The following is an 18,633-nucleotide window of genomic DNA, read 5'->3' on the forward strand; positions in this document are numbered from 1 at the left end:
GCCACAACAGGAACTCCAAAATACATAAGATAAATATTAATTCCAAGTCTGACCATCAAATACACTGAGAAAAGTACCAAAGAATCGGGAGACCTGAGTTGATCTCTGCTTCTGCTGTGTAACTATTGTCAGGTTACTTTATGGAAAAGAAACACTTTCTTTTCCATAAAAGGAGGAAATGAATGTGTATTTTGATATTATGAAATGCTGTTAAAACATGAGATTCTATTTCAGTTTTTTCTAATAATGTACTTTAATTCACATGTAAATTAATTTGTGAATACTCATTGAGTTCTTAAGTATAAATTGTAGATTTTTCTACATAATTATCTTTTATATTTCTTATTTTTGAGGCAACACCTTGTTTAATTTCTATAAATTTGTAATGCATATACATGAGCAGGGGTCCGTGCATTCTTTCCTTCATCCCTAGTTCTCTACCTCAAAGATAACCTTCCAGAAGCACTGCATGTAAATAAACCATAAATTTATATTATATGCTTTCTGCTCTTTTGACACAAATGGTAATGCATAAAATCATGTTGTTCTTCATGAACTTTCTTACTTAATGTATTTTATTTTACTTTGTCTTTTGTCTTTTGTCTTTTTAGAACTGCACCCATGGCATATGGAGATTCCCAGGCTAGGGGTCTAATTGGAGGGAGCTACACCTGCCAGCCTACACCAGAGCCACAGCAACACCAGATCTGAGATGCATCTGCGACCTACACCACAGCTCATGGCCACACCGGATCCTTAACCCACTGAGCAAGGCCAAGGATTGAACCTGCAACCTCATGGTTCCTAGTTGGATTTGTTTCCACTGAGCCAAACGGGAACTCCATATTTTATTACTTAATGTATTTTAGATATTATTTTGTAATAGTGACTTTTTAGTTACTTCTTTTTTGTTACTTATTTAACAAACTGCTTGCCGAATGTTAGGTATCAAGTTGCATTTTAAGTTCTGAGGGGGCGTAGTGAACAAAATAACCATTTTTTCCTGTCCTGATGGACCTTTCAGTCTAACTGGAGAAGGCAGACAATAAATAATTAGATAGATATGTCAGGCAGTGGCAATTTCTTTGAAGAAAAATAAAACAAGAAGAGTGAGAAAGGGTGCTGGGAGGTAATTTCATATAGATGGTGGTCAAATAAGGCTTCACTGATAAGGTGGCATTTATTCAGAGATCTGAAAGAACTAAGGGAGCAAATGATGTGACTGCCTGGTATGAGAAAATTCCAGGCAGTGGGAAAAGCAGGTAAAAGTCCCTAAAGCAAGAGCCTACTTCTTGTGTTGGAGGAAAAACAAGTAAGCCACTGTGGCTAGAGCAGAGTGAGCCAGAGTAATAGGAGATGGAGTCACAAACATGCTTATCTGTCATATAAAAATTAATGGATACTTTTTTTTTTTTTTTTTTTTTTTTTTTTTAGGGCCACACCTGTGGCATATGGAAATTCTCAGGCTAGGGGTCGAATTGGAGCTACTGCTCTCAGCCTACGTGACAGCCACAGCAATGCCAAATCCGAGCTGTTTCTGTGACCTACAGCACAGCTCACGGCAACATCGGACCCTTAACCAACTGAGCAATGCCCGGGATCCAACCCACATCCTCATGGATACTAGTTGGGTTCGTTCCTGCTGCAGCACAGCGGGAACTCCCTGAGATACATTTTTAACAGAAAAGATTTATGCCTAATGAAAAATAATATCAAGACTAAGGAATAAAGACTAGCAGGAAATAAGCATGTACATTAAATCATCATTTCTTTGATAATTACCATCGCTATAAAAGACAAACCTCAGTTTCTTCATCTGTAAAATGTGGTTAGTCATATGCACCTTATAGGGTGGTAGTCAGGATTAAATGCATGAATGCAAAGGCAAAGGCACATTATGGAGCCCCGGACATAGTTGGGACAATGCTTAATAGGGATCTGGATTTGTGTCTTTTCTCTCTCCTCTCTGTTTCATTTTTCCTCTTCTGTTTCTTGTATCCTTGGCCCTGTTTTCTCCTCTTCCCTCCTCTGCCTTCTTAGTGAACACAGTTAGCCAACTTATGTGATTATCTGTTGTGTGCCGTGGCTGGAGACATCCTGGAGTATAAAGTCTCTGCACTCATAAAATCTACATTCAGCAGGCAGAAAGTGCAATAAATAATTGATTAACAAGAAAACATCAGAGTTAAGTGCTCTGATGAAATTGATCATTAGTATTCTTCAGGCTATAGCCTTCAGCCTCTGGCCTTCAAGCCTTTTCTTTTCTTTGTAATCTTGTATCTGTGGGCTATTTTTCCTCCTGTCATGATTTAAACATCAATTGATGACCTCCATATCTTTGTGTCCAAGGAAATTAGGAATCCTGGAATCCCGATAAAAATGAAAAATGAAAGCAGAGAAATTAAGTGACTCATGCAAATTCACATAAAAAGGTTAAATGTAATATAGCATTTTAATTCCTTAACAGAGATTTTATTACTATCCACACACTAATTAGATTTTCTTCTTGTGGACTTTTTTTTTGGGGGGGAATTAACTTTTTACTTAACTGATAGGCATAGTATTAGCTGACATTCATTAAAAATTAAAAAAAAAAGCAATTTCCATCATGGCTTGGCAAATACTGGCTAGTATCCATGAGGATGCAGGCTCGATCCCTGGACTCGCTTAGTGGGTTAAGGATCTGATGTTGCTGTGAGCTCTGGTGTAGGTATCAGACTCGGCTCAGTTGCTGTGGCTGTGGTGCTGTGGCTATGGTATAGGCCAGCAGCTGCAGCTCCGATTCAAACCCCAGTCTGAGAACTTCCATATGTCGCAAGTGCAGCCCTAAAAAAGACAAAATTACAAAACAACTGTGGACTATTATATTGTAGTTGAATACAGATACATTGTTTGAAAAGATAGGAGAAATTTAATAATTGGAAGAAGAAAAATGTTCTAGATACATGGCTAATTTGTGAATTATAAAATTGTGAATAATAAAATTGCAAAAAATTCTATTGATAAATGAATACAATTCTTCCTTTTCTCCCATAATATAGTTTTGTTTTTGTTTTTTTTGTACCCATTATGGATAAATCAATCAGAAGTAACTACTTGTTGTATAGCCACTGCATAACATGTGCAGGACATTCCTTTAAAATTTTAAAAATAATCTAATTTCCTTCAGCCTCAAAAAAGTTGTTTCAGCCTCTATAATTTATTTGCTAATTCTCCTGTTAAACTGAATAGCATTTGTCTCAAAATTTATGTGTGAATATGTTATCTTTTGATTTAAATTGTAAGTAGATGGTTGACCTTTCATGTAGTGAAAGGTTAATATATATATATATATATATATTTTTTTTTAATTATTTTCCCACTGTACAGCAAGGGGGTCAGGTCATCCTTAGGTGTATACATTGCAGTTACAGTTTTTTCCCCCACCCTTTCTTCTGTTGCGACATGAGTATCTAGACATAGTTCTCAATGCTATTCAGCAGGATCTCCTTATAAATCTATTCTAGGTTGTGTCTGATAAGCCCAAGCTCCCGATCCCTCCCAATATTTTTATCTCCAGTGTCTTTTGTCTTAGATTTTGACAATTATTTTTAAGAAATATTAACTTCTATAATTTAATTTAAATATTTAATAAAGAGTATATGTGAATATTATGATTTATTGCTTCATTTGATACCTCATGAAAGAATTTTAAATCCTAATAATTTTTATCTTTTATTATAGCATTCTGCAGAAAATTATTTCTTAGTATTACTATTTAAGACTTAACTGTTAATTTTTAAAATCATTGTTTAGTTTGCATATCCCAGATGATAAGATCTTAGACTAAAGAAAGATTTTCTCTGACAGAATATATCTAGAGATCTTTTATAGTAGAGGCTAATTCTTCCAGATAAGTTCTCAGAATTGCTTAAAAATCATTTAATCCTTGGAAGGAGAAACAACTGAATCTGAGGGAATCACTTTTCTCCTACGTATTTAACTATGTGGTAGAAGTTACAAGGGGCTATAAGAGAAGAGAATATAAACAAATTCAGATCCTTTTATCTGCCTTCATTTTGATACTTGAGTGCATGCTATCATACTGATAATATTAGAAACATAATATTTGAACAACCAGAAGGTTACATTATTTAAAATAGCATAGTTAAGAAACAAGACTATTCAGATAGATTAATAGACAAAACTACTCAGTTCAAAGAAGCCTATATATATAGTCTTAATATAAGAGTATAAGACTATTTTAAGGAAAACAATTTTAAAAGATTACTCAGTTTACATCAATTTAGATCTTAAGCTCATGCCATGTGAAAAATAAATTTCATGTATTTTACTCAAATATAGAAAAATAAAGCCACAAAATGCCTAAAGAAAATATAAATGGACATTTTTCTGTGTCAGAAAAAAAAGCCAAATTAAATTGCAGAGTAAAAACTGGAACTAAAATGTGATGCAAATATGATGAGGGATTAATGTTTTAAAATATGTAGATTAAATAATCTAATTGGTTTATAAAAAAGTAATACATCTTGGGAGTTCTCATTGTGGCTCAGTGGGTTATGAACCTTACTAGTATTCATGAGGATGGGGTTCCATCCCTGGGCTTACTCAGTGGGTTAAAGATCCAGCGTTGCCATGAGCTGTGGTGTAGGTCGCAGGCACGGCTCAGATCCCACATTGCTGTGGCTGTGGTGTAGGATGGCAGCTGAAGCTTGGATTCGACCCCTAGCCCAGGAATTTCATATGCCCATGTGCGGCCCTAAAAGGCAAAAAATAAATAAATAAATAAATAAAAATAAATAAATAAAATAAAAATAAAATGTAGGAGTTCCCATCGTGGCGCGGTGGTTAACGAATCTGACTAGGAACCATGATGTTGTAGGTTCGATCCCTGGCCTTGCTTAGTGGGTTAAGGATTCAGTGTTGCCGTGAGCTGTGGTGTAGGTCACAGATGCGGCTTGGATCTTGTGCTGCTGTGGCTCTGGTATAGGCTGGAGGCTGCAGCTCCAATTAGACCCCTAGCCTGGGAATCTCCATGGGCCTCGGGAGCAGTCCTAAAAAAGGCAAAAAGACAAAAAAATAAAGTAAAAATAAAATAAAATAAAATAAAAAGGTAATGCATCAATTAAAGGTGGACAAAGAACTTAAGAAATTCATAATAAATAATTCATAATAAATAATAAATTCTTTAATAAAGATAGGAAAAATTTTCAAACCCACAAGTAACGAAAATAATGATTAAGAAATGTAGTTAGAAAATAATGAGTTCTTTAACTCTTCTGTTACTATTCATAGGGGTCTGCTTTCACCTGTTTGCCATGCTGTAGCTGAAGTAATCTTTAAAAATTTCAAATGAGGACAAATCTGGTTGTATTGACTCCCACAACAATGGCTGCTTATAACATCTAGGCTAAACACCACTTTCTCTAAATGGCCTGCCTAAGGCTTTTCTTATATTGTCTGACTTCTGTCATAGACTCAGACCAGTTAGAATGGATGCTGGTCATAACTACCATGTATGTCCTTAGAGAGGAAACAGCAGAAAAAGAAAGGAGGATGTAGTGGATGAAAGACTGGGAGAAAAATCTCGGGGTCATTCAGGGACGGATCAGTTTTAATCTAGTTTAAGAACAAGTGTAGTTGGAATAAGGTAATGAGAGGTTTCTAAGAAGCTGTTAAGTGTGATCTGAAATTTCACAAGTGAAGCAGTTCTGATTGGTAGGTTCCAACTTATAACGGTGGAATGCAGTGCTGAAATTGAGCATAGATGACCACTGTTGAAGATGAAGACATCCAGGGAACTTCGAGGCCTTGAGTATAAGAATCATTCATAATAATGCTAGTGGTTACACTATGATGAAAGTGCAACCACTTGCAAAAATCTCAACAAATGAAAGAGAGTGTCTGAGAGGCAAGTAGATTATAGCATTGAGAGTGAAAATGCCCAGGCTTCATTATGCTTCTATTCTAAGTACTTCATCTCTTATAATTCTGTATAAAGCTTCTGATCCTTAATGAATACCTGGCAAAGAGTTGGTGCTCAGTAAATTTTCTTCAACATGCCTGAGGGAAAGAAATCATCAGTGTTTAGATTCTAATTTTTAGTCACATGTTTGACTTGTTGTCTACATGTTCGGTGGTATATAAGCACCAAACAAACAAACAAACACCTACTCAGTTAATGTAGAGGGGATAAATAATTCTATGATATGTTTTAGAAAGTACTAACTTCCTTCTAAAACTGATGGAAAGAAAGGTTGCAGAAAACTAGCCTTGGCAAGCATTTTCACCACTTACAGATAGGCATGATCAGAAACTTGGTGTGCTGTGTCATGTTAGCGGGGCCAGGATGCACTGTCCTCAAAAACATCTTAACCACTGCAGCCACTTTAGAAACACAAGTTGACATTATCAACAAACGTGTTTGTGCACACCTTGTGACCCAGTACATACATTCCTAGGTGTAGACCTAACAGAAATGAATATATATGCTCCCCAAAAGACATTGACAAGAATATACACAGGAACACTATTCATAATAGACTGAAACTAGAACTGCCAAATGTCAATCAACAGTAGAATAGATAAGTTGTGGAATATGTTCCCAGTGGAATTTTCTGCAGTAATGAGAATGAACAGTTTACACCTATGTACATCAGTATGAATGAAACTTAAAAACATAATATTGAGTGAAAGATACCAGATGTCACATATTCTGTGATTCCATTTATATAGAGTTCAAAAATAGGTAAAAGTAATCAATGATATTAAAAGTGAGGATAGTGGTTGCCCTGGGTGAGGTGGAAGAGTGACTGAAAGGGGCACACACGGATGTGGGGAATGCAGAAATGACTTGTCTTTTGATCTGTATTCTTGTTACTGGGATCTTTTCAATCTGAAAGTTCATAATCTTTATACTTTTGACTTGCACATTTTGCTGAATACATTTTGTACTTCAATTTAAAATTTCAGAAAAAAATTTTGTTCTAATTAGACATATGACCAAAATGAAGGCATGCATCACTCTGTGTGTGTGTGTGTGTGTACTTGTTAGTTTGTGTCTCTGTGTTAGGCTGTTTATGCCTATCTTTTCAGAATTATTTGGCATGAGGAAGGGCTTTTTAAACTACTCTCTGTCACTAACTCTCTTTCCATATTATTCTTCTTCCATGGATTACATTTCTCCCTTCCTTTCTCTTTTACTAACAAACCATGCAAACCATAAATATTAACTATAATGCTTGCTGAGAAAGTGTTGCATCCTTCAGGTCTCTTGGGATTGAAAAAATTTTGAGGACTATTGAGCAAAGGATGTCTTAAAGAGCTCTTTTAAATCTTAATGCTTCTTGTGAAAGCATATTAAGCATTGTGAGATAATAATATATACCTCAAGTCAGGAGCTTGGGGAGCTAAAGACAGTGGCAATTACCCTGAAAGTGGGTAGTGTAAGTCTGTGAAAAGAGACTTTGAATGGCAGTACTAATACACATAGGTGGGCTAGTGAGTGAGTGTGTCATTAGAAGGGAATTCAGAGATTGCTGAAGATGAATTTGGTCTATTTCACAATTTTGTCTAAGGCTGGCCCTTTCCTTTTCAGAAGTAGTGTAGATTGAGAGATGTGGGAAAACAAATTAGAATTGAGGAGCAAGTTAAAGGAAATGGTCTTGAAATTTTGGAAAGAAGACTTGACTTCTTTTTCTGTGGTATGGCCAGGAATGATAGAGGGCAACAGCAGGAAACGTGGGCTTCGCATGAGCAAGGAGGATGTGGGGTAGGCAGGCAACTTGGGAAGGGTGAAAGCTGACTGGTTTCAGATGTCATTGACCAAAGGACTAAGAACAGGATTGGTCACATGGGATCAGGTTAGTTAGAAAAAGATAGTGTTTTGAGAAGTTCCATTAATCTCAGTGACTAGAATCTTAGATATTCCAGATAGCCACTTTCTGAAACTCTGGCAGCTTGAATGGTTCTTGTCCCCACCGTCACAGACTTTATGGAGCTGAAACTTTTTTTTTTTTTTTTTTTGTCGTTTTTGTCTTTTTAGGGCCACACCCACAGCATATGGAGGTTCCCAGATTAGGGGTCTGATCGGAGCTATAGCTGCCAGCCTATGCCAGAGCCACAGCAATGCCAGATCTGAGCCACATCTGAGACCTACATCACAGCTCACAGCAATACCGGATCCTTAACCCACTAAGTGAGGCGGGGATCAAACCCGAAACCTCATGGTTCTTAGTTGGATTCGTTTCTGCTGCACCACCACAAGAACTCCTGAAACATTGTTCTTATTCCACAAAGGACTTTTTTGGTTTTTGGCTAGGGATAAATTAGGCTGTCCTAATTAAAGTTTGGTTTTGGAGGGAACTATTTCTCCCCTCCTAGTACTTTGTTCCTAAGTCCATTAAGGAAGAATCAAGAAGAAGGATAAAAGAGAGAGATAGTGAGGGGAGGACAGAAGGAAGAGAAACAAGTCAGGGAATGAAGAGGATAAGTAAAGGGAGGTGAAGAAGATGGAAGGTAAAGAACAGGAAGAAAACAAAGTACAGAATTAAGAGGCAGGTAAATTTAAGAATAGAAAGGTACTGGGAAAAAGGAGACGGCAGAGGAGAGTGCATGAATTTAAAATAAAATAAAAATATTTATTGAACCAAACTATCTTAAGGGTATCCAAATTTTCGCTCTGTTTTTCAAAAATATCAAATATATGGATACAGTTTGTGGTTCAGATGCTTAGTAAACTTCATTCTTATATTTTCAAGTTCTAGGTAAAGAGCTAAATTATAATATTTTAAGAAAATTTGTTTCTATCTAATTATTTGATTAATACCAAATTAAGTTATCAATCCCCAAAGGTTTTTATTGAGTGGTATTTAATAACAAAAAATAAAATGGAAAATTTGATGTTTACTCCCAAACAAAAATGGCCGTTCTGAAAAATTAGTTCCCCCAAACAGAAATGTGTTGTGTAATTTATTGTAGCGTATTGGTAGAGGGTATGGATCAGTATAGACTTCCATTATTCATATAGATACTTCAATCTGCTATTAATTATGCCATGTGTTTTTTATATAGCTTATATTAGCAGCATTTAATTGTTACAGATATCTGTAGTTTTCAATATTGTGAGGCTTTTTTCCATTTTTATTAGTTATAAAATATTCTTAGTCTTTGCAACTTGTTAGTCTCCAATAATAAGTCTGCAGGTGTATTACTGGCAGAAACGGTTAGATAACTCCATCATGTTCATTTATGGTTGGATGTCATAAGATGAAATTCAAATTATCATGAAAATTCTTAAGATCCTTTTTCATCCTTCCTCTGTGAATGATATAATATATACATTTTTTCTGGAAGTGTAATTAATTTCACATTTGATCATGTTTTCAAGAATTGAATTCCTGAATTTAAAAGTAATAAAAATTATCAGACCTGGGATCCTACATTTTGATCAGGTGGTGTTTCCTAATATGATGCAGTGATCATTTTATATCATTTTATGTGTATATTTGTTTTAGTGTATTAAAAATCTGTTTAATCAGAAAAGTTCTTTGCAAGCCTTTTTTCATAATAGTGAAAACCCATGAGTTTTCCCATTTTTTTCTTTCAAAGAATATCTAATGATATAGATATGTTATTCAAGCATGTTAATTCTGACCTTTCACTAGTTATTTAGCTCACTAGGAGAAAGTGCCTTTGTACTTTCTAGTATTTGATGACAGCATACAATTTAGAGGTCTTATTTTAATTTAGTGGTTGCTTATTATAATTTGATAATTGTGCTGGGAAATTAAATCATAATTAGTTCTATTTTGAAATACACACCATGCTTTTCAGATGACAGAATAATTGTGTAGGTACCTAAGAAATTTGGTGTAGGAGGAGTAAAACAAACATGGACTAGCCAAACTATGAACAAATTCTGGTCTTCTGCTTTCCATAGGAATATGAAAGCCTAGTTTAAGTTTTGTCTGCCATTCCTTATGGGCTTCTTGGATAATTTTTAGGGCTGTTGCCTCTTTCGTGTCTCCCAAAGTAAGAAAATCAGAAACAGCTTGACTTCTTGCTGAGCGGCTGTACAAAGTGATTTGGGATTAGAATGCTAAAAACCAAAGAACAAAGGGAATCTTCCTGTGTCTTTCCATTTTTCCTTAATAGTTCTTCAAGTGATTGTTAGGAAATGAAAAAGAGCTGATATTTTAAGCTTCAGCTATTTCATTTCTAAGGAAGGCAGCCTGGTAGAATGACCATTTCTGGGGCTCTGAAGATTGAAGAATGCATGATGTCACCAAAAATAGATCTTTAGGTTTTGTTTTCAGTTGTTCAGTGAAAAGACTGTTAGTTCTGGGAATTTTGTAATCTTTGCACTGCAAGGCTCTTTGTTGTATAGCGTTCATATTTACTAGTTTATGTACTTGTGTTCATGCACTCATTCATTCATTACTACCTTAGTCCTCAGAGTATTTGAGATAGCTAGTGATAACTAAATCCAGCAAAATATAAGTAGAAAATGAAATAAGAACTGGGGGAAATGGAGGTTATGACAGGATATCAAGACTAGAGGAAGACTATGTAGATCATAGCATGGACAGTTAGGGTAGCACTACTATTTTTGTCTCTAAGCATCCCAAAGGCCAAAATGAAAATGGAGATAAAGTCATGTCATAGTTACTGTTCGATAAAAGAAAGTGTGTCACATTGCAGGGGAAGCAAAGCTTTTTATTGTATTTAGCTCTAATAGAATTTCTCACTGCAGGCTTTAACACTGACTTTTGCAGTGACAGTGCCCTTGACAGTATCATTGTAGTTAATGCTGGGAGATTCATAAGGCCATCTCTTTCAGAATCTAGAATCCCTCAGTGGAAGTAGAGGCCATCACACCAAAATCAGTCCATGGAGACCTAAGAATGCAGCTGTCTATAGATTGATTTCATCCCAAAATATAATCTAGACCTAGAGGAATGGATAAACTGGATGTACTTCTAATTCTCTCAATTACATTTTTCTCAGTTTCAGTTACAATATGCAATGGATAATTTATTCCCTGGAAAGAGTTTTCAATTGCATGAAGGTATTCTATTTTTGTGTGAAGGTGGACCTGTAAGATTAAAAGGATTTCTGGTAAATTAGCTGATTGTTAAAAGTTGTTGAAGACCTGTATTTTTCTTTGAAAATTATTGGAAATATTTTATATTTAAATTTGTATTTAAAATAATCTGTGAAAACATAACTCCCACATAATTATTCAAAGCTTGTATCTCGGTAAGATTAAACAAAATTAATCCTAATTTTGTTTGAAATTTTCATGATAAATTGTACTTATGTCTTACTGATTTCTCATTGATCATTCTTAATTTCACTTTATGGATTTTTTTTGTTGACTCTGTATTATCACTCTATGTATTTTAAAGATAAATAGTTTGAGTGCTGAAAATCGCACTATTATATAAAATGTTCCATTTTGGAGGGAGGACTTTTCTAAACAATTTTTTTGGATTCTATTACAATTTAAAATTTAAAATTTCCTAAATCGTTATTCTTTGAGAGACAGTGAGTTTGATTCATTAACCTTGGGCCACATAAAGCTTCATATGTTAGATTGCTCTAATATGTTATTTAAGAAGAATTGCCAAAAGAAAGGAAGTGTTTACCAGACATAAAATATTATTACTAGCAAACAAGCCTGCAAGGAAGGAGTGATTCCTGCCTTTCAGATAAGAATGTTGATGCTTAAAGATTAAGGAATTTGATCAGAATCAGAGTGGCATATTCAAACTCAAAAATTTCTGGCACTGTAGTTTAAATTCTATTTACTAAGCCAACAGAGTTGTAGTCAGAGAGAACTTAGTTCAGATCTTCTCTATGCTGTTAAAGACATGACCATAGGCAAAGTCACAGACCTCTCTGAGGTAAATATCCTAATTGGTAAAATGCAGCAAGTATAGAAATCTCATAGAATTGTTTTGAAAATTAATGAGATAATGTTTGTAAAAATGTTTAGCACAGTTCCAGGCGTATAGCTAAGCTCAATAAAAGGCAGCTATAAAGAAAGAAAAAGTTACATGATGTCTGCCACATGTGCTTTTTCAGTATGTTCACTTTGGAGGGTATATTTCACTCAAACATATTTTAATTCTTTTTCATAATATAATACCTAATGATAAGAAATACCTAAAGGTAAGAAATTACCAGCAGGTGGAGCTCAGTGTCAGAGAAACCAAATTTCTGAAATCGAGCTATTTTTTACTTCATGCTTTAAAAATAAAATTAAATAAATGCATACAGTCTTGAAATTTATATGTGAAGTTTTTCTGTTTTTAACATGCCTCCCAAAAGTCATCGCCCTGCCACATGGTTCTTGAATATATGAAAATAATGCTTGGGTTCTTCATGTCATTTAAAATTCTTTGTTATTTCTGCTATTATATATAATGTATATATATATATTCATTTGCATGAAGACATCCTTAGAGTGAACTTCATTTAAAGAGATTGACTTAGAATTTGATCATTTCCCTCAGCCACTAGACTGATAATCTCATATTTAACTCGTTAAAATCCTCATTTTTGCCACTCTTTCAGTATTCCACTTCTTAGTAAATTATAATCACCTTTACTCAGCTGCTGAAGCCAAAAATCGTGGGTATTACCCTTGCATTTATTCTTTCACAAATCTCACGTCCACTCTGTCCTTAAGTTCTGGTGGTGCTGCCTCCAAAATGTATCCCAAATCTGACCTGTCAGCTTCTTCACTATGATCACCCTAATAAAACACAGCATAAGTTAGAGGCTAGGCTTCCTCTGCCAGACTGCCTGCAGCTCTCTTGCCCTTTTTACGTTTCATATTCAATAAAGTGAAACTGGAGTGATGTCAGTATGAGCTTGAATGTCTCCTGCTTATGGCATCCTTATGTAACTAGAATGAAATTCCTTATCATAGCTCAAACCATATGATCATGTCCTGCCAACCTCCCCCAGCATAGCCTTATACTCTTTCTCATCCTTCACACTCTGGCCTTTCTGATCTTACTGCCCTTTGAGAGGGCCAGGCTGCTTCTCATCTCAGGGCCTTTGTGTTTCCTCTCTCTTTAACTCTCTTTCTCCAGTTCTTCAAATGACTGACTGCCTTCTTTTCATCATTTCAACCCAAATGCCACTCCTTTGAGATATCTTTCTGACTACTCTGGCTATAATAGGCTCTTTGATTGTTCCTCTACCCCCTGCCATCATTATTTATCCTACTGCCCTTTTCCACTTCTTACATAGCTCTTTTAGCATCTTTGCTGCTACTACTGCTGTTTCGTTGGCTAACGTTTACTGTGTGGTAGGTTTCTTCTTGGCATCTCTATAATTAAATACTTTAAAATGTGTACTGATGTGTTATTAAATCATTCAGTTATGGCATTTGGTTTTGTATGTATGTATGTATGATTTTAGTATCTATTTTCTTTTCCTGTAATCCCTGCTAGCCCCCCAAACTTTTCTTCCACAAAGACAAGCAAACAAGCATTTTCATTTTGTTTACTATGATTTCTTAGCTCTGTGCAATACTTGGCAAATAGAGGAGGCGCAGTAAATATTTTTTGAATATTGGGCAAACACTTAGAATTCATAATAACAAGTAGAGTCATGAAATATTTAAGTCAAAAAAACTTCTGGGGAAAGGGAATATTTTCTAAGGAAGAAATCATGCCTAACTGATTATTTTTAGAGTTCTCGTAAATGAAGGTAATAGGGTGTATAAAATCATCTACTTAGGTTTTAGGAAAGACTTGACAATGTTCTTTACCAAAGATTACTAAGTGTTTAAATCAACGCTGGGTGGAAAATATACTTTTAGCATGGCCCAAGAAAAGGTTTATAATAAAAAATCAAAGGGTAGCAACAAATAGCTATTTATTTAACTGGAAAATTGTAAAGATCAAGATATCTTAGCAATTAATAATCCCATCTGTTGTGGGTTGAAGTGTTTCCTCCAAAAGATGCTGAAATTCTAATATCCAATACCTGTGAATATGACCTTAATTGGAAATAGTGTCTGCAGATATAACCAAATTAAGATGAGGTCATTAGGGTGGGTTCTAATTCACTATGACTGATGTCCTTATTAGAAGAAAAGATAGGGTGACATACAGGGAATACAGCCATGTGAAAACAGATTGGAGTTATGCTGCCACAAGCAACAGGATTGCCTGGAGCTACTGGAAGGCGTAAGTGGCAAGGAAGGATACTTCCTTAGAGGTTGTGGAGGGAGCATGGCCCTGTTACAACCTTGATTTCAGACTTCTAGCCTCTAGAACTGTGAGAAAATAAATTTCTATTACTTTAAGCCACTCAGTTTGTTGTATTTTGTTAACAGCAGACCTAGGACACTAATACAACATCTGTTGTGTTTATTATCTTTATAAATGACCTGAAAGACTGCCTAGTGAAGTATCTAAATGACATCAAATTTTTCAAGTTGCGAAGAGGAAAACCAGTGGGTACAGATGATCATAGGAAAAATACCTGAATTAGCTTTTCTCTGGGCTAGACCAAGAAGCAAGAAATCTAGCTTCTCTAGATTTTATACTCCTTGACTTGAACGTTAATTTTGTTTTATTTTGTCTCTAAGGTTGTTTCCAGATTTAAAGTTTTGTGATTTGTATGAGCTTGTGAATATATATGCCAGGCATCTAGTAAATGCTCAATGAATAGTGAAAGAATAAATAACTAAAACCAAACGGTAAACAAGGACAGATAGGAGAATATAAGTAAATCATAAATCTATGTACAAGTTTATATTTTAAATGGTCTAGAGAAAAAGAATGAAACAAAGGAAAGAATAGGAGTTTTGTTTGTGGCGCAGCGGAAATGAATCTGACTAGAAACCATGAGGTTGCAAGTTTGATCCCTGGCCTTGCTCAGTGGGTTAAGGATCCATCCGGCGTTGCCATGAGCTGTGGTATAGATTGCAGACGTGGCTCGGATATGGCATAGCTGTGGCGTATGCCAGCAGGTCAGCTGTAGCTCTGATTGGACCCCTAGCCTGGGAATTTTCATGTACTTAGTGTGCGGACCCTACAAAAAAAAAAAAAAGCAAAGGAAAGAATATTGAAAATCAAAATTCATTGGTTTTTGAGCGTGACAACCTATAGCAAAAAGACAAATTGCTAACGCATCCTTTGGGACTCATTTTGGCAACAGAATACTTTCTGTGAGATGGAGCAGGGATTTAACCAAAGAAATGGTACAGTAAGTTAATTGCATAGATTCTGGAGTAGAATTGCTTGGATTTGAATCCTGGGTTAATCACTTATTGGCTCTGTAAATTTGGGCAAATTAGTTAACTTTTCTGTGCCTCAGTTTTTCTTCTGTAAACTAGGTCATGTGATAGAACCTTTCTCATAGAGTTATTGTGGGGGATTTAATGGGATAATTCACCTAAAATATTTTAAACAATAACTGGCTTATAAGAAGCTCCCACCCCTTGTTGTCTATAATTATTTATTAAATGGGACATTTTATTAAATAATTCTTAAAATATAAAATAGGGCTTTTTCCTGATGGACATGACTTAAAGATGAATGGTTGTTATGGAGAACAAAATAAAAATGTGGATGTACTTAAAGTGGAGTAATTGAGGCAATTATACAGAGAGGTAAGTCTTAATTAAATTTTTTTTTTAAGTCCATGGGGTTGGAAAGAGATGCAAAGGTTTTCGAAGAAGAGATGTTATCTCAAAATTGTGACCCAGAAAAGTTTTACTGAATACTTTTGTATAGTAGTTCTCTCTTGCTCTTTTTCTGTTTTTTCTTATTTGTTTTAAAAAAGTTTCTTGAACTTTGGTCCATTTTAAAGAATGTGCTGCAAGGTACCTGAAAATGATAGCTAGCATCTAGTATAGTGCATAATACCTTCTTTTAGAAAAATGAATGAATAATACAAGGATTTTCATAGCAAGAGTTCCTGTTGTGGCTTAGCAGGTTAAGAACCTGACTAGTATACACGAGGATGCAAATTCAATCCCTGGCCTTGCTGAATATGTTAATGATCTGATGTTGCTGCAGTTGTGGTTGGATATGTGGCATGGGTCCCGAGTTGCTGCAGCTGGAGCTCCAATTTGACCCCTAGCCTGCAAACATCCATATGCTGCAGGTGCAGCCCTAAAAAGAAAAAAAAAATTAAAAAAATATTTACATAGCAATTAACAAACTATTGTAAAACGGATTATTGATATAGGAGCCTTATTTTCAAATTAAACATTTATGGTCTTAAGTATCCCTAACATTCTACTGCTTCTCCTTCACCTCATTGTAAGTTGTTAGGCTCAACACATCCTTGCAAGGAAATATTTTTTATTTTTATTGAGACCTTAAAGATCATTTGTGTATAATTTTTTATTTTATTTTTGTTTTTTTGGCCATGGCTGTGGCATGGGGAAGTTCTGGGCCAAGGATCAAACCTGCTCCACAGCAGTGACCTGAGCTGCTGCAGTGACAATGCTAGATCCTTAACCCAGTGTGCTACAAGAGAACTCCATTTGTGCATAATTTAGATTCTTTCTCTGAATCAGAAGAATTATAAAGCATTGGAGAATTATATCAGAGTAAAATTAATTAAAAAGCACTGGATTAGGAAAATCTTGGTAAACCTTTTTGTTTGTTTGTTTGTTTTTGTTTCTTTGGCTTTCTGCGGTATGTGGAGGTTCCCAGGCCAGGGATCGAACTTACACCATAGCAGTGACCTGAGCTGCTGCATCCTTGATCCACTGTGCTGCATAACTCCTATGGGTGTTATGAAGAATTAAGAGTTATTAAACTTGGTGATAAAAATTTCCAACTTTGTGGCTTCCTATCTGGAAAATAAAGTCCTTTAAATAAAATTTTAAAAAGTGGGGAGGGGGAGGCTTATAGCCAAAGCTTTTTGCAATGTTTTGTTTCAAGAAGTGCTTGAAAATTTGGTCTGTTCTCACAAATCTTGAGATTCAGATTTCTAAAGCAGAAGACTTCTATCGTATAGAAAGAAAACAAGTTATTTGCTTAAAAAAATTAGAAAATAAGCTTAGTTCTTAGATAATCGATCTTCACATAATGCATGAAGATTTCCTCTTAATTGCTCCAGAAACCAATAACATTTGTGGAGTGTATCCACTCCTTTAATACCAGAACTGACTGGTATACTTCCATGCCAACAGGGGGAGACAGTGTCAGATAGGAGATACAGATCTGTGCCTCTTCTATCTTGCTTTTGGCTCAGACAGGGTCTGTGGACAAATTGGCTTCTGTGGGTTCACTACCACCAGCTCTTGGCTAAGGTTTGAGATGGAGAAGAAAAATAGATGTTTCCATTGTGAGGGTAAGCTGGAGCCTAATTCTGACTCCCAGTCCTGCAAAACCTGTGCTTTAAAGTATGGCTCTGAGGCTTCCTGTCCTTCCACATCAGAAGTCAAAAGAGAGCAGGTAAGAGAGAAGGCTCTCTCAGGCCTACTTTAGTCAGGGCCCAGAAATGACCTAAGACTCCAACAGATTCATCTGTTCTGTGCTGCTGCTTTATTTCTTGACCTCTGAATATGATAGTAGAAAAATTCTTTTGAAGGAATCCTATCACTCAGATGCCAAGCCAAGCCCATTAAAAAAAGCAGCTTGTTTTCCCTTTTCATTTTATTTTGTTTCCTTTACTCACCTCTCAGAGTTGAGAAAAAAATATGTGCTTTCTACTCTTTGAATACATGGGAAAGGAAAAGAGTGCAGTTTCATTGGATGTCTGAGGAGACTCATTGCTCAATTTAAAATCTGTGATGATATTAAGATTTCTTTTCTCAGATTTCAGTTTCTTTACTAGCTGGTGAGCAGAATTTTTACCTTCTTTTCAATTTCTGTCAACAAGGGTAAATAATATTATCTGGATAGCTATTAAAGAATCAGTGATAGTACCTGATAATATATGATATATAACATATATAGTTCGGTACTCATTTTATAATCAGTTTTGATAGTTTAATTTAGTAAACTGGAATGCACTAATTTCTTAGTATTTTAATGTATAACATATCATTTCTATGAATAATAGGAATGGAGTCCTATCTTAAATCTCTTGTTAGTAAAGGATTATGTTTACACGTTATTTTGCAGTTTAAACTTATATAAGCAAATTCTGGCCTTCAAATAAGAGTAGAAAATGTAAAAAATGAACATTAAATGATTATATAGCTTAATATATTTTTTCTTATACTTGTAGAGAGTTTAATAGACCTATAATTCCTGTTTTAATGTTACTAAGTTCGATATTTAAGTTACAGTGTTCTAAATATTAGTGTCTTACAGACATTGGTTAAGTAATGTTCATAAGTATGGGAATCATTCCTTACATTTGTAAGTTTTGTGTTATCTTGATTTAAGGAGTCATAAAAATGAGGAGGATGTAGAATTCATTGGTGTCATCTTGTCCAGTCTATCATTTTTTATATAACAATGTCTCTGAAGCTCAAGATAATTAGTGACTCACATAGCTAGCTAGTGATTTGTACAGCTCTAATTTTCTGTAGCTTGAAAATAGAGTATTGCTTCCTTTTCACTCTTAATTTCCTGATGTATTTTGTGATCCTTATTTGATCTTTTTCTGTATTTATATTTTTTGTATATCTTATTTTTGCTC

At 35.1% G+C, this 18,633-nt stretch overlaps 1 protein-coding gene across 14 annotated transcripts in view; it reads left to right on the forward strand.

The window, feature by feature from the left end:
* FER (FER tyrosine kinase) overlaps positions 1-18,633 on the forward strand; it is a 440,923-nt gene that overhangs the window by 148,840 nt on the left and 273,450 nt on the right. The gene's annotated exons all lie outside the window — the stretch shown is intronic.

The sequence above is a fragment of the Sus scrofa genome, chromosome 2, assembly GCF_054392235.1.
Source record: "Sus scrofa isolate SSC_HxYL_T2T_F1_AM1 chromosome 2, Sscrofa_HxYL_maternal_Yorkshire_Landrace_v2.0, whole genome shotgun sequence".
Lineage (NCBI taxonomy): Eukaryota > Metazoa > Chordata > Mammalia > Artiodactyla > Suidae > Sus > Sus scrofa.